This window comes from Scyliorhinus torazame, chromosome 7 (assembly GCF_047496885.1).
Source record: "Scyliorhinus torazame isolate Kashiwa2021f chromosome 7, sScyTor2.1, whole genome shotgun sequence".
Lineage (NCBI taxonomy): Eukaryota > Metazoa > Chordata > Chondrichthyes > Carcharhiniformes > Scyliorhinidae > Scyliorhinus > Scyliorhinus torazame.
This window is the reverse complement of record NC_092713.1, coordinates 42,294,351-42,321,858: the sequence shown is the minus strand read 5'-3', so window position 1 is coordinate 42,321,858 and position 27,508 is coordinate 42,294,351. Positions and strand designations below refer to the sequence as shown.

Genomic DNA, 27,508 nt, shown 5'->3' with positions numbered 1-27,508 from the left:
ATCACCCACGCACTTGGGGCTCTTCTTGGAGTTTGTGCCTGTCCAGCTCTGCCAGCCTGTGGGTTTGGTGTTTCATGCACTCTTCTGTAACTACATTCAACCACATTCAGCATTCATTGGCATTGTTTGAGATATTCTAGGAGTTAGGCTGAAAAGATCAGTGCTTACTAGATGCACTCTAAATTCCCAGGTAGATATTTACCCTCAGCTACCGCTGATGTACTGTAAACCAATAGTTCTGCTCTTGTGCAAGATGTAACTTAGTTGTGTGAGACTTAAACAGACTAGTGCAATTACTAGGCAGACGGCGCGATTGCCCACTCCCACGCCAGTTGGGAGAATCGCCTGGGCTGCCAAAATATCCCGGGACGCCGGTCCGACGCCCTCCCGCGATTCTCCCAAGCGGCGGGAACGGCCGGGTCGAGTTTCGCGGGCCGCAGAATCGCCGGAGACACCCAAAATGGCGATTCTCCGGCACCCCCGCTATTCTCAGGCCCGGATGGGCCGAGCGGCCAGGCCAAAACGGCGGGTTCCCCCCGGCGCCGTCCACACCTGGTCGCTGCCGTCGTGAGCGGTGCATGAACTCTGGTGGGGCGGCCTGCGGGGGGGGGGGGGGGGGGGGGGATCCTGCACCGGGGGGTACCTTAAATGTGGGGTGGCCCGCGATCGGTGCCCACCGGTCATCGGGCCGTCCTCTCTGAAGGAGGACCTCCTTCCTTCCGCGGCCCCGCAAGATCCGTCCGCCATCTTCTTGCGGAGCAGACTTAGAGAGGACGGCAACCACGCATGCACGCGCGGATGACGCCTGTTATGCGGCGCCGGCCACGTCATCTATGCGGCGCCGCCTTTACGCGGGCGACAAGGCCTGGCGCGTGTAGATGACGCGGCCCCGATCCTGGCCCATTGTCAGGGCCTGAATCGGTCGGGACCGGGGCCGTTTTGCGCCGTCGTGAACCTCGACGGCGTTCACGACGGCGCGGCCACTTCGGCGCGGGAGTGGAGAATCGCGCCCCTTGTCTACGAGCACATTGAAAATAATATCCAACAGATAGTGGAGGTGGGAACTGAAAACACTGAGATGCAGCAATGAGGGCTTTGGGGGACCGTTGAATTTCTGGATGGATTAATGTAGATTAATTAGGGGAGGCAGTAGCATAGTGTTATTGTCACGGGATTAGTAATCCAGAGGCTCAGGATAATGCCTCAAATTACACCGTGGCAAATGGTGAAATTTGAATGCAATAAAATAAACCTGGAATGAAACCATTGTCGATTGTCATAAAAACCCATCTGGTTGGGCGGCACGGTGGCGCAGTGGTTAGCACTGCTGCCTATGGTGCTGAGGACCCCGGTTCGATCCCGGCCCTGGGGCACTGTCTGTGTAGACTTTGCACATTCTCCCCATGTCTGTGTGGGTTTTACCCCCACAACCCAAAGACGTGCAGGTTAAATGGATTGGCCACACTAAATTGCCCCATAATTGGAAAAAAAAATACTTGGGTATTCTAAATTTAAAAAAAACCATCTGGTTCACTAATGTCCTTTAGGGAAGGAAATCTGTCATCCTTACCCGGTCTGACTCCAGACCCACAGCAATGTGGTTGACTCTTAAATGCTCTCAGGGATGGACAATAAATGCCGGCCCAGTGCTGCCAGTGATGCCCATGAACGAATAAAAAAAAATTAATGAGGCTATTTGCCAAACACAATTTCACCATAATCAAGGTACCTTTAATTGAACAGCCAAAACTTGACATCACAGAGCATGCCTCATTCCTACAATGAGGATCAGAGTGGAGATCAAATAGCACAATAGGTTTGTAAGCTGGGTATGTTTGAAGCAGGAGGATGTACAACCAATTTAAGTGAAGGAAATGAAGCTGCACAGATTAAATTACTGGTAATCGATGTCGGATTGAATGCAATAAACTGTAAGATTTGAACCAGTTCATTTTGTGAAGGCAGCGTGAATGTCTTAAACCAATAGATTCAATGGAGGATTATCAACATACAAACATACCATCTTATGAAAAATTACTGATTGATGCACGATCAATTGCACAGAGACGAGAGTTGAATACAACTAAGGCTTTATTACTCTAAGATGTGTGGCCTCCTACAGCAGCTGGCGAAATGGCTGCTGTATAGGGAGCACACATATTTATTCTCCGCCTACTGGGCGGAGCCAGCAGGCAGGGACTACCCCCGCACCTGTAGTACAGGGCCTTACCACACATCTCCTAATATATACAACAGTGGTGATTACCACATTCACCCCCTGTTAAAATTGAGACCGGCGGGGGTGGTGGAGAACTATATACAGAGCAAGTTTAATATGCAGAAGCGAATTTTTAAAATTTATTTCTGAAGTGCAGTACAAGGTGGTTTGATAGTCCCGAACCAATTATAGATTTAGCCGGTCCGGGGCCTTGATGTGTCGTTGGGAGCGACGTAGTGGTGGCGGCGATTCCGGTGTTGGTCTGGTCCTCGGCGACTCCGGGAGCGTGCCGAAATCCTCTTCATCCTCGGGCGTGGGCAGGGGGAGGACGGATGGTCCTGGGGGGGTTGCTGCTGGGTGCGCCGGGGGGGGGGGGGGGGCGGGGGTGGAGCCCGGCCGGAGAGGGTGTGGGGGTGGAACCTGCTGGTGCCAGGTCCCTGAGGGAGACAGTGTCCTGGTGGCCGTCGGGGTATGCTACGTAGGCATACTGGGGGTTAGCGTGGAGTAACTGCACCCTTTCAACCAATGGGTCCACCTTGTGGAGTCGAACGTGCCTACGGAGGAGTACGGGTCCTGGAGCTGCGAGCCAAGTCGGGAGCAACATCCCGGCTGTGGACTTCCGTATCTGGATGGATGAAGCTTTCGGTGCTCGCGGAGTCCAGCAGGCAAGAGGTCTCGTGACCATCGATCTTCACGCTTGTCGAGGCGGTGGCTAGATTGTGCGGGTGAGACTGGTTGGTCGTGACCGAGGCGAGTCGTGGCTGGGTGTCGAACGATGGGGTGCTCGGGGGGCATGGGTCCTGGAACAATGGTGGTGCCCATGTGCCGTGGGGAAGACAAGATGGCAGTGCCTGATGATCTTGGGGTGGACGAGATGGCGGCACCCACAGGCTGCATGTGGCGGGGGTTGAAATAGATGGCGGCGCCCATTGACTGTACGTGAGGTGGGTCGGGGCAATAGCGTCGACTGAGCGGGCCTGGCACACCGCAGTGAAGTGCCCCTTCTTGCCGCAGGCCTTGCAAAGGGCAGTGCGGGCCGGGCAGCATTGGCGGGGGTGTCGCTGTTGCCTGCAGAAGTAACATCGGGGGTCCCCGGGGTTGGATGGCTGGCGCGTGGCACAGGCGTATTGACTGGGTGAGACCCCCGGTGGGGCGGCCGTCTACGGAGTCCACGATGTGTAGGAGGGGTGGGCCGCACGGCTGGGGGTGTAGGCCTGAATATTGCGCGAGGCAACCGTCATCGATAGCGCCAGTTTTTTGTTGCTGCGAGGTCGAGCGTGGCCCCCTCTAAAAGTCACTGGCGTATGAGGTCTGACCCTATCCCTGTAACGAAGGCATCCCGCATGAGGAGGTTTGAATGTTCCGTGGCCGTGACGGCCTGACAGTCACAGTCTCTGAGGAATTAAAGCACGCCAGAAATCTTCTACGGACTCACCAGGAAGTTGATTGCGAGTAGAGAGTATGTGTCAGGCGAAGAGCGTGTTCGTCTGCTGGGCGTAATTCTCTTTCAGTAGCGCCATGGCTTCGTCGTAGTTCGGCCCGTCCTGGATAAGAGGAAAGACGTTGGAGCTCAGCCGTGAGTAGAGTATCTGGATCTTCTGAGCTTCCGGGATTGGGTCTGGTGCAGACGTGATGTAAGCTTCGAAACAAGCTAGCCAGTGTTGAAAGGCCTTTTTGGAGTCACTTGATTATGGATCCAGCTGCAGGCGATCCGGCTTGATGCGGAGGTCCATCTTCTGAAAATATTAGAGTAATAAATTGATGTATGATCAATTGCACAGAGACGAGAGTTGAATACAACTGAGGCTTTATTACTCTAAGATGTGTGGCCTCCTACAGCAGCTGGCGAAATGGCTGCTGTATAGGGAGCACACATATTTATACTCCGCCTACTGGGCGGAGCAAGCAGGCAGGGTCTACCCCCATACCTACAGTACAGGGCCTTACCACACATCTCCTAATATATACAACAGTGGTGATTACCACACTGATGTTGAAAGGCTTGACTACACATGGCAATCTTTCCTTGTAATTTGTGAAGGACATTACAAACTCAATTAATACTGCTGTACATTAGCATGGAATAGTTTTGATTTGTTTCCGTGAGTAAATCTTCCATATCGTACTTCGTAAGTAGTCGATTGCCTGGGGCCTAGTTTCTGATTTTTAATCAATCCTACTCCTGCGAGGTTATCCATTTTGGTGGCAAAAACGAGAAGGCAACTTATTATCTGAATGGCCATAAATTAGGAGAGGGAATGTGCAACGAGACCTGGGTGTCCCAGTACACCAGTCACTGAAGGTAAGCATGCAGGCACAGCAACGGTATAGAAGGCAAATGGAATGCTGGCCTTCATTGCGAGATATTTAAATACAGGAGTAGGGATGTCTCCCTGCAATTATGCAGGGCCTTGGTGAGGCCATACCTGGAATATTGTGTGCAGTTTTGGTCTTATCTGAGGAAAGATGGTCTTGCCCTAGAGGGAGTGCAGCGAAGGTTTACCAGACTGATTCCTGGGATGGTGGGACTGATGTATGAGGAGATATTGAATCGGTTAGGATTGCATTCGCTGGTTGCGCAGTGGTTAGCACTGCTACCTCACGCCGTCGAGGAGCCGGATTCAATCCAGGCCCCGGCGTCACTGTCAATGTGGTGCTTGCACATTCTCCCTTTGTCTGCGTGGGTCTCACCCCCGCAACCCAAAGATATGCAGGGTTGGTGGATTGTCCACATTAAATTGCCCCTTAATTGGAATAAAAAGAATTGGGCACTTTAAATTTATTTAAAAAGAGGATGGCATTCACTGGAGTTCAGATCTCATTTGGACCTATAAAATTCTAACAGGACTCGACAGGGTAGATGCAAGAAGGATGTTCCCGATGGTGGGTGTGTCCAGAACAAGCGGTCACAGTCTGAGGATATGGGGAGGACCACTTAGGACAGAGATGGGGATAAATTGATTCACCTTGAGAGTGGTAAGCCTGAGGAATTTGTTACCACAGGAAATAGTTGCGACCAAAACATTGTATGCTTTCAAGAAGAATTTAGATATAGCACTTCGGTCAAAGGGGAACAAAGGATAGGGTGGGGGAAGTGGGATTGAATTATTTAGTTGGATGATCAACCATGATCATAATGATTGGCGGACCGGGCTCGAAGGGTGAAAAGGCCACACTCTGCTCCTATTTTCTATGTTTCTATGTTTCTACTCCTGCCTCTTTCCTGACTGACCATCTCTCCCAAGTCTGTGAGTCTGTGAGCTACTTAACGTCGTTGGCATTGTGATATTTTACAGCTTGGGTTATAAGGATCGATGTTTGCTAGATATGGTGCTTTTATCCTCGGCTGCCTGGATGTCTTCCATAAACCTAGGATTCTGCTCATGTGCATGTGGAAATGTAGCTTACTTGTGAGAGACATAAACAGACTAGCGTGAATACTAGACAGGTGGTGAAAGTGCGTACAGAATAACACTGAGATGTAGCAATGAGGGGTTTGGGGAACTGTAGTCTTTCTGGATTGATGAATGACATTTCAGCAAATAGCCTTCGTGCTCCATCATTACCTTTAAATGTTGCTATTGGCACTCCCCTAAATTAAGTCCAGGGCTGTTTGCCAAACACAATTTCATCACGATCAAGGCACTTTGAAATGAGTGGCCAAACCGTGACATCACAGAGCAAGTCACAGTGAGATAAAACATCACAATAGGTTTGTAAACTGGATATGTTTGAGGCAGGAGGCTCCACAACCAGATTAAGTGAAGGAAATGGAGCTGTACAGACATATGTTACTGGCTGATCGCACTGTGACAGAATGCGAAAATCGTGCAGATCTGAAAAAAATGGTGATGTCATGAACTGGTAGGTTCAATGGAGGGTTGTTGCTATTGGTAGGCTTGAATCAACTTTGTTATCTTCTAATATTTGAAGGATATTATAAACTTAGTTCATATTTCTGCACATTAGGATGGGATAGTTGTATTTGTTGTCACAAGTAAATCTTCTATCTCATCCTCAGGCAGTCACGTGCCTGGAGCTTGATCTCTGATGCTTAATCAGTCCCATAGTCAGTTCCTTCCTTGGAGTCACTGACTGGCCAGCACTGCCAATCTGAATTTGGTGCCCATGCACTGTTCTGTAACTGTGGTAGTCACCACTGTTGTATTATATTGTATATATGGGTATTACGGTAAGGCCCCTGTACTACAGGTACGGGGGTAGATCCCTGCCTGCTGGCTCCGCCCAGGAGGACGGAGTATAAATGTGTGTGCTCTCCGAACAGCAGCCATTTTGTAAGCTGCTGTAGGAGGCCACACATCTCTGTGTAATAAAGCCTCGATTACATTCTACTCTCGTCTCGTCGTAATTGATAGTGCATCAATAACTATATGCAGCTACTTAATATCATTGTCGTTTTTTGAAATATTCTGGAGGTTGGGCTAAAATGATAAATGATTGCGCGACGCATTCCGAAAGTCCCAGGCAGATATTTACCCTCAGCTATCCAGACATCGACTGTAAACCAATAGTTCTGCTCATGTGCAGGTGGAGCTGCAACTTATTTATGAAGATCAAGCGTGAGATCGGGTGTAATGCCTGCTATTGTCAGCTTGGATCTTTTATGTCTCATTTGTGGTGACCATGAACTGGAATCAATTTGAAGTTGAATTGTTATTTGGAACAAGCAAGGGGATGGATGAGGGGCTTGCCTTGTCCATTCTGAACACTGGCTTTGTAACTCTGAGAAAGGAATAAAATTTAAAACAACTTTTTGGGCGGCTCGCTAGCACAGTGGTTAGCACTGTTGCTTCATAGCACCAGGGCTGGGGCTCGATTCCTGGCAGAGTCTGCACGTTATCCCCGTATCTTCATGGGTTTCCTCCGGGTGCTCTGGTTTCCTCCCACAAGTCTCGAAAGACGTGTTTGTTTGGTGAATTAGTCATTCTGAATTCTCCCTCAGGGTACCCGTACAGGCGTGGGAGTGTAGCGACTAGGGGATTTTCACAGTAAATTTATTGCAGTGTTCATGTAAGCTTACTTGTGACACTAATAAAGCTTATTATTATTAAACAGACTGGTACAATTTTTAGGCAGTGTATTTGTCTATTACCACACTGCTATCAGGATCCAATAGATAATGTACTAGAAAACACTGAGATTTGGTAAAGGGACCCTGTAGAAATTGTGAATGGATAAATGTTGCTGTGGGTAGTTCCCTCAATGAATCCCAAGTCCGCTTACCAAAGTTTCATCACCAACTGAATTGAACAGTGAAACCGTGACATAACTGAGTAAGCCTCACCCTCACAATTCATATCACAGTGAGATCAAACATCACAACAGATTCGCAAATTGGGCAAGTTTGAGGCAGGAGGCTGCACTATCCGTTTAAGTGAAGGAAATGGAACTGCTTAGATGTAACTGGCTGATCTCTGTGACTGAATGGGATCAGCTGGAAGATCTGAACAAGTTTACTTTGTAAAGGGACCGTGAACAATATCATGAAGCCATTGATTGAAGGGAAAGTTACTGGAAGTGGAAGGTTCATCTCAACATCATCATCTTGTAATTTGCGAAGGACATTACAAACTCAGCTAGTGTTACTGCACAGTAGGATGGAATAATTGTAATTATGGTCACATCATTTCTTATGGGTCATCAGGTGACTGGATCCTGATTACTGATGACTAATCAGTCCCATAACCAAATCCCTTCTTGCAGTCTGACTGACTTGCTCTGCCAGTCACTGAGAGTTTAGTGCTCAGGCACTTGTCTGCAAATACATTCATCTACTTACCATCATTGGCATTGCTTGAGATATTCCGCAGGTTAGATTCCAAAATCCATGGCAGACATTTAAATCCTGCTATCTGAATGTCAGAATAGAGCTTAATGAAACTGGACTTCCATGGACTTTCTCTGGGCATTGACCTGTTGAGTGGTCTTAGCATCAACAAAGTATGTAGCCCAGCAAGAATAAATTCTGCTCCAACTAAGTTTCCTAACAGTACTGTTTGGATCGCCAGCCTCTGGCACTGAGCCAGCATCAATGTATCCTGATCAATGGTATCCGGCAACGTTGGGATGTCCGACTGCTCCAAACTTAAGAAACACAATCATTATGTCAAAGAAACTGGAAACATTCTTCACCAGGAAAGGGGGACTGGAAATCTTCAACAATCCCATCACAAATGTTCACTGGTTAGTAACCGCATGGAAACCAGTTTTTAACAAGCCAATTCATTCTCTCCTTGCGATTTAAATGAAACCCAAGGGTGTTTGTCCAACATTTTCATCACGGTGAGATACTTATCTGGTTGAGTCGAGCCCTGACATCACAGAACAAGCCTCACCCTCACAATGAGCATCACAGGGAGATCAGACATCAAACAAGGTTTGTAAACTATGTGCATTTGAAGTAGAGGCTGCACAACCAGTGAAAGAAATGGAACAGATTCCATGCTGCCCAATGGGGCAGCACGGTAGCATTGTGGATAGCACAATTGCTTCACAGCTCCAGGGTCCCAGGTTCGATTCCCGGCTTGGGTCACTGTCTGTGCGGAGTCTGCACATTCTCCCTGTGTGTGCGTGGGTTTCCTCCGGGTGCTCCGGTTTCCTCCCACAGTCCAAAGATGTGCAGGTTAGTGGATTGGCCATGCTAAATTGCCCTTAGTGTCCAAAATTGCCCTTAGTGTTGGGTGGGGTTACTGGGTTATGGGGATAGGGTGGAGGTGTGGACCTTGGGTAGGGTGCTCTTTCCAAGAGCCGCTGCAGACTCGATGGGCCGAATGGCCTCCTTCTGCACTGTAAATTCTATGAAGATTGCTATTATTTGACTGATCTATCCACTGCGACTGAATCTGATTAGCTCGAATATCTGAACAAGTTAATTTGTCAAGGGAGCATGACCAATGATAATGTCATTGATCAATAGATTAGACAGGACACTGTCACTTTTTGTCATAGTTTGTGAATGTCGTAACAAGAAATGTCATCAGTAGGCCCACTAAGTTGATGCAGGGTAGAACGATTAGTTGGAGTTGCTGCTACTTCCAGAGTTCCAATATTGTTGCTCATACATCATAAGATTTTGGCACCTGATAATTGATTGGTTTCAAGGCCCCACTCTCAGGTACTTTACTCTTGTCTCTCACTGACTGGCAGCTACTTGTCCTTGGATTTGGTGTTCACTATCGCCGTTCCTTCACTGTCACTGGGGCAAAATCCTGGCACTCGCTCCCTAACAGCACAGTGTGTGCACCTACAACTCCAGGATTTCAGCGGTGCGAGAAGTGAACTCACCACCACCTTCTGAATGGCAACTAGAGACGGCAATAAGCGTTGGCCTAACCATCGACGCTCACATCCCGTAAATGAATAAAACAATAATCACTTCCTTCTCTGTAAATGTATACAACTAGTTAACATCATTGGCAGGGTATAAAGAATCTCACTGCTGCCCATTGTCCACACCCTGTTCTCTGGGATGTGATCACACGATCATCCTAGCGCAGTAACTCATCGTTCCCCACATGATGCCTCAAGATGTTTATCAAACACAATTTCATCAAGGGTTGGCCCCTCAAACTGTACGAGTGAGATTGTGATGTCACAATGTGCATCAGTTTAAAAAAAAATAAAAAATGTAGTGTACCCAATTCATTTTTCTCCAATTAAGTGGCAATTTAGCGTGTTCAATCCACCTACCTTGCACATCTTTGGGTTGTGGGGGCGAAACCCACGCAAACACGGGGAGAATGTGCAAACTCCACACACACAGTGACCCAGAGCCGGGATCGGACCTGGGACCTCGGCGCCGTGAGGCAGCAGTGCTAACCCACTGCCCCACCGTGCTGCCCTTCAATGTGCATCAGTGATATCAAACATCGCAATTGCCCCAAACTGAGTAAGTTTGAGGCAGGAGGCTGCACAATCAATTTGGGAGAAAAAATTAAGCTGCATCCAAAAATGGCTGATCTCTCTCCGACTGAACATGATTTGCTAGAAGTTCTGAACTAGTTCATTTTATGACGGCAGTGTGAACAGTGGTCATGTGATAAACCAATAGATTCTATGGGGGGTTAGGAACAGACAAACATGTTCATGTGTTCGGCTGGAAGGCTGCTCATATGGAAAGGTTTGCCTCCAAATGGATACCTTCCATTGTAATTGGTGATTGACGTTTACAAATTGCTGCATATTAGCATTGAATAGTTTGATGTGTTGTGAGTAATTCTTCCATGTCATACTTCGTTAAGTACTTGGTTGCCTGGAGCCTGGTTTCTGATTGTTACTCAATCCCACTCTTGTGTCTCTCCTGACTGACAAACTCTGTCAGGTTATGAGTTTAGTGCTCAGGCACTGTTCAGTAACTACATTCAGCTATTTAACATCATAACATAGAACATACAGTGCAGAAGGAGGCCATTCGGCCCATCGAGTCTGCACCGATCCACTTAAGCCCTCACTTCCACCCTATCCCCGTAACCCAATAACCCCTAACCTTTTTGGTCACTAAGGGCAATTTATCATGGCCAATCCACCTAACCTGCACGTCTTTGGACTGTGGGAGGAAACCGGAGCACCCGGAGGAAACCCACGCAGACACGGGGAGAACATGCAGACTCCTCACAGACAGAGTGACCCAGTGGGGAATCGAACCTGGGACCCTGGCGCTGTGAAGCCACAGTGCTATTCGCTTGTGCTACCGTGCTGCCCCCAACCATATTAGCACCTGGAGTAATAAAATTAACAAAACATGCTACAGCCAAGAGATGCTCAAACTCTCATTTAATCGAATGTTCTAATAGTATTTCATTTAAAACATAAACAGACACAAAAGTTATTTGAGGATGCAAATTTTAAAAATCTCACATAATTCACTTGTCTCCTTTTGACATACCCAAAGTTTGACTGACGACTGAAACTATTGAACTAAAAAATGATGTGTGATTTGATCATAAACCTATTGTCCTGTTGTGGAAACCAAGAGACTTATGGTTCGAAGGCATTGGCATTGTTTGTGATATTCTAGAGTTTGGATTTTAATATCAATGTTTTCTAGGTACGACCAATAGTCGCAGATAGACAGTTATCCCCACCAACCTGCATATCTACTGTAAACCAATCATTCTGCTAATGTGAATGTGGGAGTGCAGGTTGTTTGTGTGAAATGAACTAGCACTATCACTAGACAGTGTCTGTGTCTATTACCACACTGAAAAGTATCCAACAGAAAGTGGAGGTGTGTACTGGGAAACACTGAGATACAGCAATGAGGGGTTCAGGGTGCTATAGTCTTCCATCTTCAATAGTTGATGAATGAAGTTTCAGCAAACTACCTTCATGCTCCATGATTACCTCTAAATATTGCGATAGACACTCAACTAAATTAAATCCAGGACTGTTTACCAAACACAATTTCATCACGATCAAGGCCTTTAAATGAGGAGCCAAACCGTGGCATTACAGAGCAAGTCGCAGTGAGATCAAACATCACAACAACTTTGCAAATTATGTAATTTGAGGCAGGAGGCTGGACAAACAGTTTATGTGAAGGAAATGGAGCTGTCCAGATGTACCTTACTGGCTGACCTTTCTGACAGAATGCAATATCTGAATGTAGGTCTGAAAAAGTTTACTTTGCAAAGTTAATGTGAACAATGGTGACATCATGAACTGGTAGATTAAATGGAGGGTTGTTGCTATTGGAAGGTTTGTCTCAACCTTGTTATCTTTTAATTTTTGAAGTATGTTATAAACTCAGTTCAGTCTGCTGCACATTATGATGGAATGCAATTTATTTATGAAGATCGTGTGTGAGGTCGGGTTAATGCTTGCATTGTCAGCTTGAATCTTTTATTTTTAACTTGGGACCATGAACTGGATTCAATTAGAAGTTGAATTGTTATTTGGAACAAGCAAAGGGATGGATTAAGTGCTTGCCCTGTCCATTCTTAGCATTGGCTTTGTAACCCTGAGAAAGGAGTAACATTTAAAACAAAGCTTACTTGGGTGAGAGTTTGGGCGGCATGGTAGCACAATGGTTAGCACTGTTGGTTCCAAGTGCCAGGGACCTGGGTTCGATTCCCGGCGGAGTCTGCACGAACTCCCCGTGTCTGCATGGGTTTCCTCCGGGTGCTACGGTTTTCCCCACAAGTCCCGAAACATGTGCTTGTTATGTAAATTGGACATTCTGAATTCTCCCTCCATGTACCTGAACAGGCGCCGGAGTGTGGCGATGAGGGAATTTTCACAGCAAGTTCATTGCAGTTGATGTAAGCCTACTTGTGACACTAATAATGATGATTATTATTAAACAGACTGGCAATTTTTTCGGCAGAGTATTTGTCTATTATCGCAGTGCTAGCAATATCCAACAGATGACAGAGGGGTGTACTGGGAAACACTGTGTTTTGGCATTGATGGGTTTGGGGGAACTGAAAAAATTGTGGATGGATAAATATTGCTATGGGTAGTTCCCTCAATGAATCCTAAGTCTGCAAACCAAACAAAGTTTCATCACAAACTGAATTGAACAGTGAAACCGTGACATCACTGAACAAACCTCACCCTCATTGTTCACATCAGTGAAATCAAACATAGAACATACAGTGCAGAAGGAGGCCATTCGGCCCATCGAGTCTGCACCGACCCACTTAAGCCCTCACTTCCACCCTATCCCAGTAACCCAGTAACCCCTCCTAATCTTTTTGGTCACTGAGGGCAATTTATCATGGCCAATCCACCTAACCTGCATGTCTTTGGACTGTGGGAGGAAACCAGATCACCCGGAGGAAACCCACGCAGACACGGGGAGAACGTGCAGAATCCGCACAGACAGTGACCCAGCGGGGAATCGGAGCTACGACCGTGGCGCTGTGAAGCCACAGTGCTAGCCACTTGTGCTACCATGCTGCCCAACATCACAATAGGTTTGCAAACTGGATTAGTTTGAGGCAGGAGGCTGCACAACCAGTTTAAGCGAAGGAAATGGAACTGCTTAGATGTAACTGGCTGATCTCTGTGACTGAATATGATCAGCTGAAAGATCTGAACAAGTTTACTTCGTGACGGGACTGTGAACCGTTGGGTGGGGGGGGGGGGGGTAGAGTAGTACAGTGGTTAGCACAGTTGTTTCACAGCCCCAGGGTCCCAGGTTCGATTCCCGGCGTGAGTCACTGTCTGTGCGGAGTCTTCACGTTCTCCCCGTGCCTGCGTGGGTTTCCTCTGTGTGCTCCGGTTTCCTCCCACAGTCCAAAGATGTGCAGGTTAGTTGGATTGGCCATGATAAATTGCCCCTTAGTGTTCCAAAGATTAGGTGAGATGACAGTATCTAGGGTTGCTCTTTCAGAGGGTCGGTCAGTAAGGTCCCTGATGCAGTGAGGCAGCAGTGCCAACCACTGTGCCACTGTGCCACCCATATTCTCTTGGTATTGACTTGTTGAGAGGTCTTCCTCCAACACAGTATATAGCCCAGAAGGGATTTGATTCAACTCCAACTAAGCTTCCCAACAGCACTGTTTGGATCTCCAGCCTCTGGCAACCGTCCAGAATCAACAGGCTGGTTTTGCACAGGGCTAAAGAGCTGGCTTTTAAAGCAGACCAAGGCAGGCCAGCAGCACGGTTCAATACCCGTACCAGCCTCCCCGAACAGGCGCCGGAATGTGGTGACTAGGGGCTTTTCACAGTAACTTCATTTGAAGCCTACTTGTGACAATAAGTGATTTTCATTTCATTTTGATTTGATTTGATTTCAGTGTATCCTGATCAATGGTCTCCGGCAACACTGGAATGTCCGACTGCTCCAAACTTAAGAAACACAATCATTACTGCAATGTAATTGAAAGCATTCTTCACCAGGAAGGGGGAGAAATGGAGATCGTAAACTATCCTGACACCATTGTCCATGGCCATGTTCACTGGACTGTAACCACATGGAAACCAGTTTTTAACAATCTAACTCATTCTCTCCATGTGATCGAAATGAAATCCAAGGGTGTTTGTCCAACATTTTCATCATGGTGAGATACTTAGCTGGTTGAGTCAAACGTTGACGTCACAGAACAAGCCTCACCCTCACATTGAGCATCACGGTGAGATTAGGCATCACTTTTCACAGTAACTTCATTACAGTGTTAATGTAAGCCTACTTGTGACAATAAAGATTATTAAATTAATAAGTTTGTTAACTTTGTGTATTTGAAGTAGGAGGCTGCACAACCAGTTTGAGTGAAAGAAATGGAACGGTTCAGATTGTTATTATTTGGTTGAATCTGATTGGCTATAAAATGTCACCGACCGGTAGGTTAGACAGGAGACTGTGGACATTGTTACTTTATGTTGTAGTTTGTGAATGTCACAACAAGAAATGTGACGAAAGACCTACTGAGTTACAAATGGATATAGATAGGTTAGGAGAGAGGGCCATAATGTGGCAGATGGAGTTTAACATGGATAAGTGTGAGGCCATGCATTTTGGTTGGAAAAATGGGAAGGTAACTTATTATCTAAATGGGGAGAGACTTCAGGGTGCTCCATTGCAGAGGGATTTGGGTGTCTTCGTTCATGAGTCACAGAAAACGAGCAATGCAGATACAGCAGATAATAAAGCAAATGGAATGTTGGCATGTAAGGAAGCGGTGCAACTGTACAAAGCATTGGTGAGACCACATTTTTGGAGTATTGTGTACAGTCTTGGCCCCATTATTTGAGGAAAGATGTAGTCTAATTTAATTGCAGGCTGTTCAGAGGAGGTTAACTAGATTGATTCCAGAGTTAGGGGTTTGTTGTATGAAGAGAGATTGAACAGTATCGGCCTATAGTCTCTATAGAGTTTAGAGGAATGAGGGGAGAGAAAATTAAGGTTACAATGATAAAAGATATGGATAAAGTAGACATGGAGTGGATGCTTCCTCTTGAGGAGCATTCTAGAACGCAATATCATAGTCTCAGGATAAGAGGTAGCAAATTTAAAACAGTTGAGGAGAAACTACTTCTCCCAAAGGGTTGCGACCCTTTGTGTGGTGGATACTGGGACTGTGAGTAAATTTAAGGAGGAGTTAGACAGGTTTTTAATTGGTAATTGGTTGTTGAAGGATTATGGAGAACGGGCAGGACGGTGGAGTTAAGGCCAGGATGAGCTCAGCCATGATCGAATGACGGAGCAGACTCGATGGGCCAAATAGCTTAGTTCTGCTCCTATATCTTATGAATTTATGAACTTATAAGTTGATGCAGGCTATAGTGGATTAGGTGAAGTTGCTGTTGTTAGTAAATCTTCAATATTGTTGCACGAACATCAGAAGGTTTTGGAACCTGAGAATTGATGGTTACACATTCCCAATCTCAGGTAATTAATTCCCTGTTGTCCCTCACTGGCTGGCTGCTACCAGTCCTTGTATTTACTGTTCACGTCCTGCTCTGTAAATGTATACTGCTAGTTAACATCATTGGAAGAGATTTCCCACACACTCTATTTTCTGGGATGTGATCACATGTTCATTCTAGTGCAGTAAGTCATTGTCCCCTAAACGAAACCCAAGGATGTTTATCAAACATTCTCCCAGTGAGCCAGAGAAGACACAACCAGAGTGAGACACAGCAAATAGTGAGTTTGGGAATTTGAAGTTAGGTGGGAAATCGAAGCTTGGGGGGAGAGGTGCTTTTTATCCCTGGTAAGTGACTGGTAAGTAGTTTTTCTTTTTTCTTTTTCTTTTCATTGGTATATTTATTTATCTTTTCTTCGTTTTTTTTTGGGGGGAACTGTAGTTGTATAAGTTAACCGAAGGTTTAAGGCATGGCAGGAGATCACAGACCCTTGACATGCTCCTCATGTGCGATGTGAGAGCTCAGGGACACATCCACTGTCCCTAGCTCCTTCACGTGCAAGAAGTGTGTCCAGTTGCAGCTCCTGTTAGACCGCTTGATGGCTCTGGAGCTGTGGATGGACTCACTTTGGAGCATCCGCAATGCTGAGGACATCGTGGATAGCACATTTAGCGAGTTGGTCACACTGCAGGTGAAAGTTACTGAGGGAGATAGAAAATGGGTGGCCAAAAGACAGAACAAGAGTAGGAAGGCAGTGCAGGTGTCCCCTGCGGTCATCTCCCTGCAAAACAGATATACCGCCTTGGATACTGTTGAGGGAAATGGCTCACCAGGGGAAGGCAGCAGCAGCCAGGTTTATGGCACCGTGGCTGGCTGCTGCGTAGCAGGGCAGGAAGAAGAATGGCAGGGCTATAGTGATAGGGGACTCAATCATAAGGGGAATTGACAGGCGGTTCTGCTGACGCAATCGATACTCCAGGATGGTATGTAAGGGGGAAAGTGTAAGGCAGAGAAGCCATAGTCAAAAATCAAAAAGGGCGACAGTACAAGGTACAGTGACTGAGGGGAGCATCGATGAATAGGCCCAGTAATACTAAAAGGAATAAAACGGGAAGCAAAAACATAAATGGTAAGCGACGCGGCAGGTTGTTATATAAAGATATGGGTTCAACGACAAGGAAAATTAGGAGAAAAGTTAAGAGGAAATATAACTTAGGCGAGGTTACTGATCGAGGTGTTAAGATTCAAAACAGAGGTATAAAAGCCAACATAAGTGTACTTTACCTAAATGCTCGTAGTATTCGGAATAAGGTAAATGAGTTGATTGTGCAAATCATCGTGAATGACTATGATTTAGTGGCCATTACTGAAACATGGTTAAAGGATGGTCACGACTGGGAGTTAAATATCCGATGGTATCAAACTATTCGGAAGGACAGAGTGGATGGTAAGGGAGGTGTGGTGTAGCTCTGTTATTTAAGGATGACATCTGGGCAATAGTAAGGGATGACATCGGTGCTATGGAGGATAAGGTTGAGTCCATTTGGGTAGAAATCAGGAGTATTAAGGTGAAAAAGTCACTGATAGAAGTAGTCTCTTTGCCACCAAATAGTAACATTATGGTGGGGCAAGCTATAAACAAAGAAATAACTGATGCATGTAGAAATGATACAGCAGTTATCATGGGGGATTTTAATCTACATGTCGATTGGTTTAGCCAGGTCGGTCAAGGCAGCCTTGAGGAGTTTATAGAATGTATCCGCGATAGTTTCCTAGAACAGTATGCAATGGAACCTACGAGGGAACAAGCGGTCCTGGATCTGGTCCTGTGTAAAGAGACAGGATTGATTAATGATCTCATAGTTAGGGATCCTCTTGGAAGGAGCAATCACAAGATGGTGGAATTTAAAATACAGATGGAGGGTGAGAAGGTAAAATCAAACACTAGCTTGATGGGATGAGAGAAGAGCTAGCTAAGGTAGACCGAGAGCAAAGACTTTATGGTGAAACAGTTGAGGAACAGTGGAGAACCTTCCAAGTGATTTTTCACAGTGCTCAGCAAAGGCTTATACCAACAAAACGGAAGGACGGTAGAAAGAGGGAAAATCGACCGTGGATATCGAAGGAAATAAGCGAGAGTATCAAATTGAAGGAAAAAGCATACAAAGTGGCAAAGATTAGTGGGAAACTAGAGGACTGGGAAATCTTTAGGGGGCAACAGAAAACTGCTAAAAAAGCTACAAAGAAGAGTAAGATAGATTATGAGAGTAAATGTGCTCAGAATATAAAAACAGACAGTAAAAGTTTCTACAAATATATAAAACAAAAAAGAGTGGCTAAGGTAAATATTGGTCCTTTAGAGAATGAGAATGGAGATTTAATAATGGGAGATGAGGAAATGGTTGAGGAACTGAACAGGTTTTTTGGGTCGGTCTTCACAGTGGAAGACACAAATAACATGCCAGTAACTGATAGAAATGCTATGACAGGTGAGGACCTTGAGATGATTGTTATCACTAAGGAGGTAGTGATGGGCAAGCTAATGGGGTTAAAGGTAGACAGGTCTCCTGGCCCTGATGGAATGCATCCCAGAGTGCTAAAAGAGATGGCTAGGGAAATTGCAAATGCACTGGTGATAATCTACCAAATTTCAATAGACTCTGGGCTGGTCCCGGCGGATTGGAAATTAGCAAACGTGACACCACTGTTTAAAAAAGGAGGTAGGCAGAAAGCGGGTAATTATAGACCAGTGAGCTTAACCTCGGCAGTAGGGAAGATGCTGGAATCTTATCATCAAGGAAGAAATATCGAGGCATCTGGATGGAAATTGTCCCATTGGGCAGACGCAGCATGGGTTCATAAAGGGCAGGTCGTGCCTAACTAATTTAGTGGAATTTTTTGAGGACATTATCAGCGCGGTATATAACAGGGAGCCAATGGATGTGGTATATCTGGATTTCCAGAAAACCATTGACAAGGTGCCACACAAAAGGTTGCTGCATAAGATAAAGGTGCATGGCATTAAGGGTAAAGTAGTAACACGGATAGAGGATTGGTTAATTAATAGAAAGCAAAGAGTGGGGATAAATGGGTGTTTCTCTGGTTGGCAATCAGTAGCTAGTGGTGTCCCTCGGATCAGTGTTGGGCCCACAACTGTTCACAATTTACATAGATGATTTGGAGTTGGGAACCAAGGGCAATGTGTCCAAGTTTGCAGACGACACTAAGATGAGTGGTAAAGCAAAAAGTGCAGAGGATACCGGAAGTCTGCAGAGGGATTTGAATAGGTTAGGTGAATGGGCTAGGGTCTGGCAGATGGAATACAATGTTGACAAATGTGAGGTTATCCATTTTGATAGGAATAACAGCAAAAGTGATTATTATTTAAATGATAAAATATTAAAACATGCTGCTGTGCAGAGAGACCTGGGTGCGCTAGTGCATGAGTCGCAAAAAGTTGGTTTACAGGTGCAACAGGTGATTAAGAAGGCGAATGGAATTTTGTTCTTCATTGCTAGAGGGATGGAGTTTAAGACTAGGGAGGTTATGCTGCAATTGTATAAGGTGTTAGTGAGGCCACACCTGGAGTATTGTGTTCAGTTTTGGTCTCCTTACCTGAGAAATGACGTACTGGCGCTGGAGGGTGTGCAGAGGAGATTCACTAGGTTAATCCCAGAGCTGAAGTGGTTGGATTACGAGGAGAGGTTGAGTAGACTCGTTGGAATTTAGAAGGATGAGGGGGGATCTTGTAGAAACATATAAAATTATGAAGGGAATAGATAGGATAGATGCGGGCAGGGTGTTTCCACAGGGTGAAAACAGAACTAGGGGGCATAGCCTCAAAATAAGGGGAAGTAGATTTAGGACTGAGTTTAGGAGGAACATCTTCACCCAAAGGGTTGTGAATCTTTGGAATTCCTTGCCCAGTGAAGCAGTAGAGGCTCCTTCATTAAATGTTTTTAAAATAAAGATAGATAGTTTTTTTGAAGAATAAAGGGATTAAGGGTTATGGTGTTTCGGGCCGGAAAGTGGAGCTGAGCCCACAAAAGATCAGACATGATCCCATTGAATGGCAGAGCAGGCTCGAGGGGCCAGATGGCCTCCTCCTGCTCCTAGTTCTTATGTAACCACAATTTCATCAATGTTTCCCTCCGCTAACTGGTTGCGTCAGATTTGTGATGTCACCGAGCCATACTCACCCTCACAAGGAGATTGTTGGATGATGCAGTTTCACCAAGTCATCCTTTAACTGAGGGGCTAAATCATGACACCACAGAGCAAGCCTCACCCTCACAGCTCACATCACAGTGAGATCAAACATCACAATAGGTTCGTTAACTGGGTAAGTTTGAGATAGGCTGCACAACCAGATTAAGTGAAGGAAACTGAACTGCACAGACGTACTTTCTAGTTGATTGTATTGTGAATGATGAATGACTGTGATCAGCTGGAAGACCAGAACAAGTCTACATAGCGAAGGGAATGTGAACAATGGTAACATTATGAACTGGTAGATTCAATGGACCATTGCTGATATTTGCAGGATTGTCTCAACTCGATGATCTTGTAATTTGCGAAGGAAATTACAAACTCATTTCATGTTTCTGCACATTGCTGCCATCCATCCACACACCCTGTTCTCTGGGATGGGATCACTTGTTCAATCTACCGCATGAAGTCATTATCCCCTAAATGAGGCACAAAGATGTTTATCAAACACAATTTTATCAAAGTTTGGCCCTGCTAACTGGTTGAGTCAGATTGTAACATCACAACAAATCTCACCCTCACAATATGCATCACTGAGATCAAACATCACAATAGGTTTGCAAACTGGGTGAATTTGAGGCAGGAGACTGCACAACCAGATTAAGTGTACTAAACGGAGCTACACGGATATATTCACTAGCTGATCTCTGACTGAATGTGGTCACATAGAAGATCTGAACAAGTTTACTTTGGGAAGGAAGAGTGAAAAATGGTAACATCAGCAACAAGGTGCCTGGAGGCTGATCTCTGATGGTTAATCAGTCCCACTCTCATCCCTTCTTGAAGTCCACGACTGACACTCGGTGATGCCACTCTGAGTTTGGTCCCCAGACGTTCTGCAACTACATTCAGCGACTTAACATAATTTGCCTTGAGATAAGCTAGATGTCTGAAATGATCAGTGTTAGCTAGATGCACTCTAAGGTATAAAACAGATATTTACCCTCAGCTATCATGAAGTCTATAAACCAGAAATTCTGCTCATGTGCAAATGGCAATACTCCTTATTTGTGTGTGACTTAACCAGACAAGCACAATTTTTAGGCACTATTTCGGTCTATTACCAAACAACATCCGGTGGACATGTGTACTGGGAAACACCAAGATACAGCAAAGACACTTTTGGAGGACTGTAGAAATTCTAGATGGATAATTGTTGCTCTGGTAATTTGCTAAATAAAGTCCAAGGCAATTCCATCAGGATCAACCCATGAAGGAAGGATGAAAGTGTGACATCACTGAGCAACTCTCGCTCTCATGATGAGCATCACAGTGAGATCAAACTAAATTTGAGGCAGAAGGCTGCACAACCAGATTAAGTGAAGGAAATGGAGCTGCACAGGCATATTTACTGGCTGATCTGTGACTGAATGTGATCAGCTGGAAGATCTGAGCAAGTTTACTTTGCAAAGGGAATGAACAATATCATCAACCCGTAGACTTAAGGAAAGTTGCTGGATGTGGAAGGTTTGTCTCAACATCATTATTTTGTCATTTCTGAAAGACCTTCCAAACTCAGCTAGTCGTATTGCACAGTAGGATGGAATAGTTGTAATTATGGTCATGAGTAAATCTTCCATGTCATTCTTCATAGGTTGTCAGGTGACTGGAGCCTGATCCCTGATGGCTAATTAATCCCTTAGTCTGCGGAGTTCCTTCTTAGAATCTCTGATTGATCAGTGCTGCCAGTCTGAGTTTGGTACTCAGGACCTGTTCGGTCTCTACATTCAGCTACTTAACATGTAGAGTGGTGGGTGCGTGGAATGCACTGCCAGCGGAGATGATGGAGTCAGAGTCATTAGGGACATTTAAGCGACTCTTGGACAGGCACATGGACCGCAGTAAATTGAATGGGTGTAGGTTAGGTTGATCTTGGATTAGGATAAATTGTCGGCACAATATCGTGGGCCGAAGGGCCTGTACTGTACCGTTCTATGTTCTATTAACATCATTGGCTTTGTTTGAGATATTTTAGAGATTAGGCTAAATTTATTAAGGCTTGATAGACTATCTCTCAAGACCCAGGCAGACATTTAAACCCTGTGATCTGCATTATGGAATATAGCTTAATGGAGCTGGTTAATTTCTGGACATTCTCTTTGCATTGACTTGTTGAAATATCTCAGCTCCAACATCATATATAGTTCAGCAAGAATTTATTCTGCTCCAACTAAGGTTTATTCTGCTCCAACTAAGTAAGCACTGTTTGGCTGCCTTGCCTTTGGCACAAAATCAGACTCAGAGGGTCCTGATCAATGGTATCCAGCACCACTGATATATCCAGCTCTGAAATAAAACATGGGAATATTGGAGCTATCCTTAGAAAATGAAAAATGGAGAAGGCAAACATTCCCATTCCCCACTGCCGTGTTCACTGGGCTGTAACTACATGGAAACCAGTTTAAAAAAATCTAACTCATTCTATCCTTGTGACCGAAATGGAATCGAAGGGTGTTTGTCCAACCCTTTCGTCATGATGAGGTACTTAGCTGGTTGTGTCAAACCCTGCTGGTTGTGTCAAACCCTGACACCACAGAACAAGCCTCATATTCACAATGAGCATCGCAGTGAGGTCAAACACCACAATAGTTTTGTGAACTTTGTGTATTTGAAGCAGAAGGCTGTACATTCAGTTTAAGTGAAAGAAATGGAACAGTTGCTATTATTTGGCTGATCTCTCTGGGACTGAAACCGATTGGTTAGAATTGTGAAGGATGCATGGCCAAAATCAATATCGTGGACCAGTAGATTAGACAGGAGGCTGCAGAAATGGTTGCCTTGTTTTGTTATTTTTGAATGTCATAACAAGCAATGTGATCATTAGAGCCAGCCAATTAATGCAAGTTAGGGTGGATTAAGTGAATTTGCTCTTGATTGTAAATTTTCAATATTGTTGCTCATACGTTATAGGGTCTTGCAACCCAGTTACTGATGGTTACCGCATTCCCACTCTCAGGTATCATTGATTGGAGACAACAATTTCCATTGCCCAATGATGTTTATCAAACACAATTTCAAGGTTTAGCCCCTCTAACTGGTCGAGTCAGATTGTGACATCACAGAGCAAGTCACGCCCTCACAATGTGTATCGCAGTGTGATCAAACATCACAATAGTCTGATAAACTGGGTACATTTGGAGGCAGGACGAGACTGCACAGTCAATCAGTTTAGGTACAGTAAGAAGTCTTCCAACACTAGATTAAAGTCGAACAGGTTTATTTGAAATCACTAGCTTTCGAAGCGTAGCTCCTTCATCACTTGATGAATGAGCTACGCTCTGAAAGTTAGTGATTCCAAATAAACGTGTTGGACTTTAACCTGGTGTTGTAAGACTTCTTACTGTACCCACCCCAGTCCAATACCGGCATCTCCATTTCATGGCTACAATCAGTTTAGGTAAAAGACATTAAGCTGCACTCAAAACTGGATGACCTTTCTCGGACTGAAAGCGATTGCCTCCTAGATCCAAGCCAGTTTATTTTGTGAAGACAGCGTGAACAGTGGCGATCAAGCCACCTTTAACTGAACAGTCAAACCATGACATCACAGAACAAATCTCACCCTCACAATGCTCACCACGGTAAGATCAAACATCATGATAAGTTTGCAAACTGGGTACGTTTGAGGCAGGAGGCTGCACAGCCGTTTCTTTCTGAATGCGGAGTACAGGGTTAAAGGCAGGATTCTTGGAAGTGTGGAGGAACAGAGGGATCTTGGGGTCCACGTACATAGATCCCTCAAAGTTGACACCCAGGATGATAGGGTTGTTAAGAAGGCGTAAGGTGTGTTGGCTTTCATTAACGTGGGGATTGAGTTTAAGAGCCGTGAGGTTTTGCTGCAGCTTTATAAAACCATGGTTGGACAACACTTGGAATATTGTGTCCAGTTCTGGTCGCCTCTATAGAAAGAATGTGGATGCTTTGGAGAGGGTGCAGAGGAGATTTACCAGGATGCTGCCTGGACTGGAGGGCATGTCTTATGAAGAAAGGTTGAGGGAGCTAGGGCTTTTCTCACTGGAGCGAAGAAGGAAGAGAGGTGCCTTGACAGAGGCGTACAAGGTGATGAGAACAGTAAGAAGTCTTACAACATCAGGTTAAAGTCCAACAGGTTTGTTTCAATCCTCAGGAGCAGTGCTCCGAAAGCTAGTGATTCGAAACAAACCTGTTGGACTTTTTACTGTGCTCACCCCAGTCCAAAGCCGGCAACATCAAGGTGATGAGAGGCATGGATAGAGTGGATAGCCAGAGACTTCCCCCGGCGGAAATGGCTGTCACGAGGGGACATAATTTTAAGGTGATTGGAAGGTGTAGGGGAGATGTCAGGTAGGTTATTTCCACAGAGAGTGGTGGGTGCGTGGAATGCACTGGCAGCAGAGGTGGTGGAGTCAGAGTCATTATGGACATTTAAACGACTCTTGGACATGCATATGGACAGCAGTAAATTGAAGGGGTGTAGGTTAGGTTGAACTTAGATTAGGATAAATGATTGGCACAACATCATGGGTCAAAGGGCCTGTACTGTGCTCTACTGCTCTATGTTCTATGTTCTAGGGCTGGACATGATTGGCTAGAAGATCTGAACCAGTTTATTTTGTGACGGTAGCATAAACAATGGTAATGTTGAAAACCAATAGATTCAATGGAGGTTTAAGAACGTAGAAACATACAATTGTCCGTTCATATTTGCTGATTTGTCTCCACATGTTATGTGCCATATTTCATAGATCTCAGATGCCTGGAACCTGGTTGCTGATTGTTTTTAAAAAAAAATGTTTTTATTCAAAATTTTTCAATAATTTTTACAAACCACTACAAAAGAAAATATAATGCAAAGAGTAAAATTAACAATTTAGCAAACAAAACAAAACAAGGTGGGGCATTTGCCCCTTACAAATAAAATGAAATCAAACTCTGGATTGCTGCTGCTGCTGACCTCCATCTAACGTTCCGCGAGAAAGTCAAGGAACGGTTGCCACCGCCTGGAGAACCCCTGCACAGACCCTCGCAAGGCAAACTTTATCTTCTCCAACCTGAGAAACCCCGCCATGTCATTGACCCAAGCCTCTACGCTTTGGGTTTTCGCGTCCCTCCACATTGACAAGAGCCTTCTCCGGGCTACCAAGGAGGCAAAGGCTAGAACTCCGGCCTCTTTCGACTCCTGCATTCCCGGATCATCCGATACCCCAAATATCGCTATCCCCCAGCTCGGTTTTACCCGAGTGACCTTGGACATAGCCTTTGCAGAGCCTTTCCAAAATTCCGTAAGTGCCGGGCATGTCCAAAACATATGGGTATGGTTCGCTGGGCTCCCTGAACATCTCACACACCTGTCCTCTACCCCAAAGAACTTACTCATTCTCGCTGCTGTCATATGCACTCTGTGCACCACTTTAAACTGAATCAGGCTCAGCCTGGCGCAAGATGAGGAGGAATTGATCCTACCCAGGGCGTCAGCCCACAGGCCCTCATCCAGCTCCTCACCCAGCTCCTCCTCCCACTTGCCCTTCAGCTCTTCCACCGAGGCCTCCTCCGCCTCCTACAGCTCCTGGTATATGTCCGATACTTTGCCATCCCCCACCCATCCGCCCGAGACCACCCTGTCCTGTATCCTCTGGACAAGTAGCAGCGGGAATTCCCCCACCTGCTTTTTCACAAACGCCCAAACCTGCATGTACCTAAAAGTGTTCCCCGGGGGCAACCCAAATTTCTCCTCTAGCGCCCTCAGAGTGCAAAAGTCCCATCGATAAACAAGTCCCCCACCCTTTTGATTCCCGCCCTGTGCCAGCTTAGGAACCCGCCGTCTATCCTACCTGGAACGTACCTGTGGTTGTTCCGTGTCGAGGTCCAGACTGAGGCCCCTACCTCCCCCCTATGCCGTCTCCACTGCCCCCAAATCCTCAGTGTCGCCGCCACCACCGAGCTCGTGGTATACCGTTTCGGCGGAAGTGGCAACGGTGCCATCACCAGTGCCCCCAGGCTAGTATCTGTACAGGACGCCGCTTCCAACCATTTCCACGTCGCCCCCTCTCCCTCCATTACCCATTTCCGAATCATAGACATATTCGCTGCCCAGTAGTAGCTGCACAAGTTCGGCAGCGTTAACCCCCCCCCCTCCGACTGCGCTCCAAAAACAGCCTCTCAACCCGCGGGGTCTTATTTGCCCACACAAATCCCGTAATACTCCTATTTACCTGCTTGAAAAAGGACTTGGGGATGAGAATGGGCAGGCACTGGAAGACGAACAAGAACCTAGGGAGGACCATCATCTTTACAGACTGCACCCTGCCCGACAGGGAGATTGGCAGCATCTCCCACCTCCTAAATGTCTCCTCCATCTGACCCACTAGCCGCGCTAAATTGAGCTTATGCAAGACCCCCCAGCTCTTGGTCACCTGGATTCCCAAGTACCGAAAGCTCCTCTCCACCATCTTGAGCGGTAGCTCTCCCAACCTCTTTTCCTGGCCCCTCGCATGCACCACAGAAAGCTAGCTTTTTCCCACATTTAGCTTGTATCCCGAGAAGTCTCCAAAATCCCTAAGTATCCGCATGACCTCCGCCATCCCCTCCACCGGATCCAAAATGTATAGAAGCAGGTCATCTGCATACAGTAAAACACGATGCTCCTCCCCCCCCCGAACCAACCCCCTCCAGTTTCTGGACTCCCTCAACGCCATGGCCAGCGGCTCAATCGCCAGGGCAAACAGCAGGGGGGACAAGGGGCACCCCTGCCTCGTTCCACGATATAGTCGAAAGTACCCCGACTGCCGCCGGTTCATCGAAACACTCGCTACTGGGGCCTGATACAACAATTTGACCCACCCTATGAACTCCTCCCCGAACTCAAATCTGCCTAACACCTCCCACAGGTACTCCCACTCCACCCGGTCAAAGGCTTTCTCTGCGTCAACTGCCGCTACCACTTCTGCGGCCCCACCCTCCGAGGGCATCATGATCACATTCAGAAGCCTCCGCACATTCATATTCAGCTGCCTGCCCTTCACAAACCCTATCTGATCCTCATGAATCACTCCCGGGACACAGTCCTCAATCCTAGTGGCCAAGATCTTGGCCAACAGCTTGGCATCCACATTAAGGAGCGAAAACGGCCTTTCGGAGCCGCATTGCAGCAGGTCCTTATCACGCTTGAGGATAAGCGGGATCAGAGACTGCGACATAGTCGGGGGAAGAATTCCCTTTTCCTTAGCCTCGTTAAACGTTCTCAACAGCAACGGGCCCAACAACGCCGAGAATTTCCTATAGAACTCTACGGGAAACCCATCTGGCCCCAGGGCCTTGCCTGCCTGCATACTCCCCAACCCCTTAATTAGTTCCCCCATCTCAATCGGGGGCCCAAATCCCTCTACCCGCCCTTCCTCCACCTTTGGAAACCTCAGTTGGTCCAGGAACTGCCTCATTCACTCCCCACCCTCCGGGGGTTCTGACTCGTATAATTTACCATAAAAGTCCTTAAAGACCTCATTTATCTTAGCTGAGCTCAGCACCATATTCCCCCTATCTCTAATTCCCCCAATCTCCCTAGCCGCCTCCCTCTTCCGCAGCTGATGCGCCAGCATCCGACTTGCCTTCTCCCCATGCTCCTACACTGCTCCCTGTACCTTCCTCAACTGGGCCTCAGTCTTCCCCGTGGTTAGCAATTCAAACTCCGTTTGAAGGCTCCGGAGCTCCTTC

At 46.2% G+C, this 27,508-nt stretch overlaps 1 long non-coding RNA gene across 3 annotated transcripts in view; it reads left to right on the top strand.

Moving 5' to 3' along the window:
* LOC140426172 (uncharacterized) overlaps positions 1–27,508 on the top strand; it is a 112,660-nt gene that overhangs the window by 72,241 nt on the left and 12,911 nt on the right. The window contains exon 1 of one of the 3 annotated variants that reach the window (XR_011948143.1): positions 6,019–6,082. The exons of 1 other annotated variant lie outside the window; for it this stretch is intronic. This is a non-coding gene — a long non-coding RNA (uncharacterized lncRNA). Of the gene's footprint in view, positions 1–6,018; positions 6,083–23,516; positions 23,603–27,508 lie in introns of those variants that run through there. One more of the 3 variants, XR_011948145.1, reaches the window with a different exon arrangement.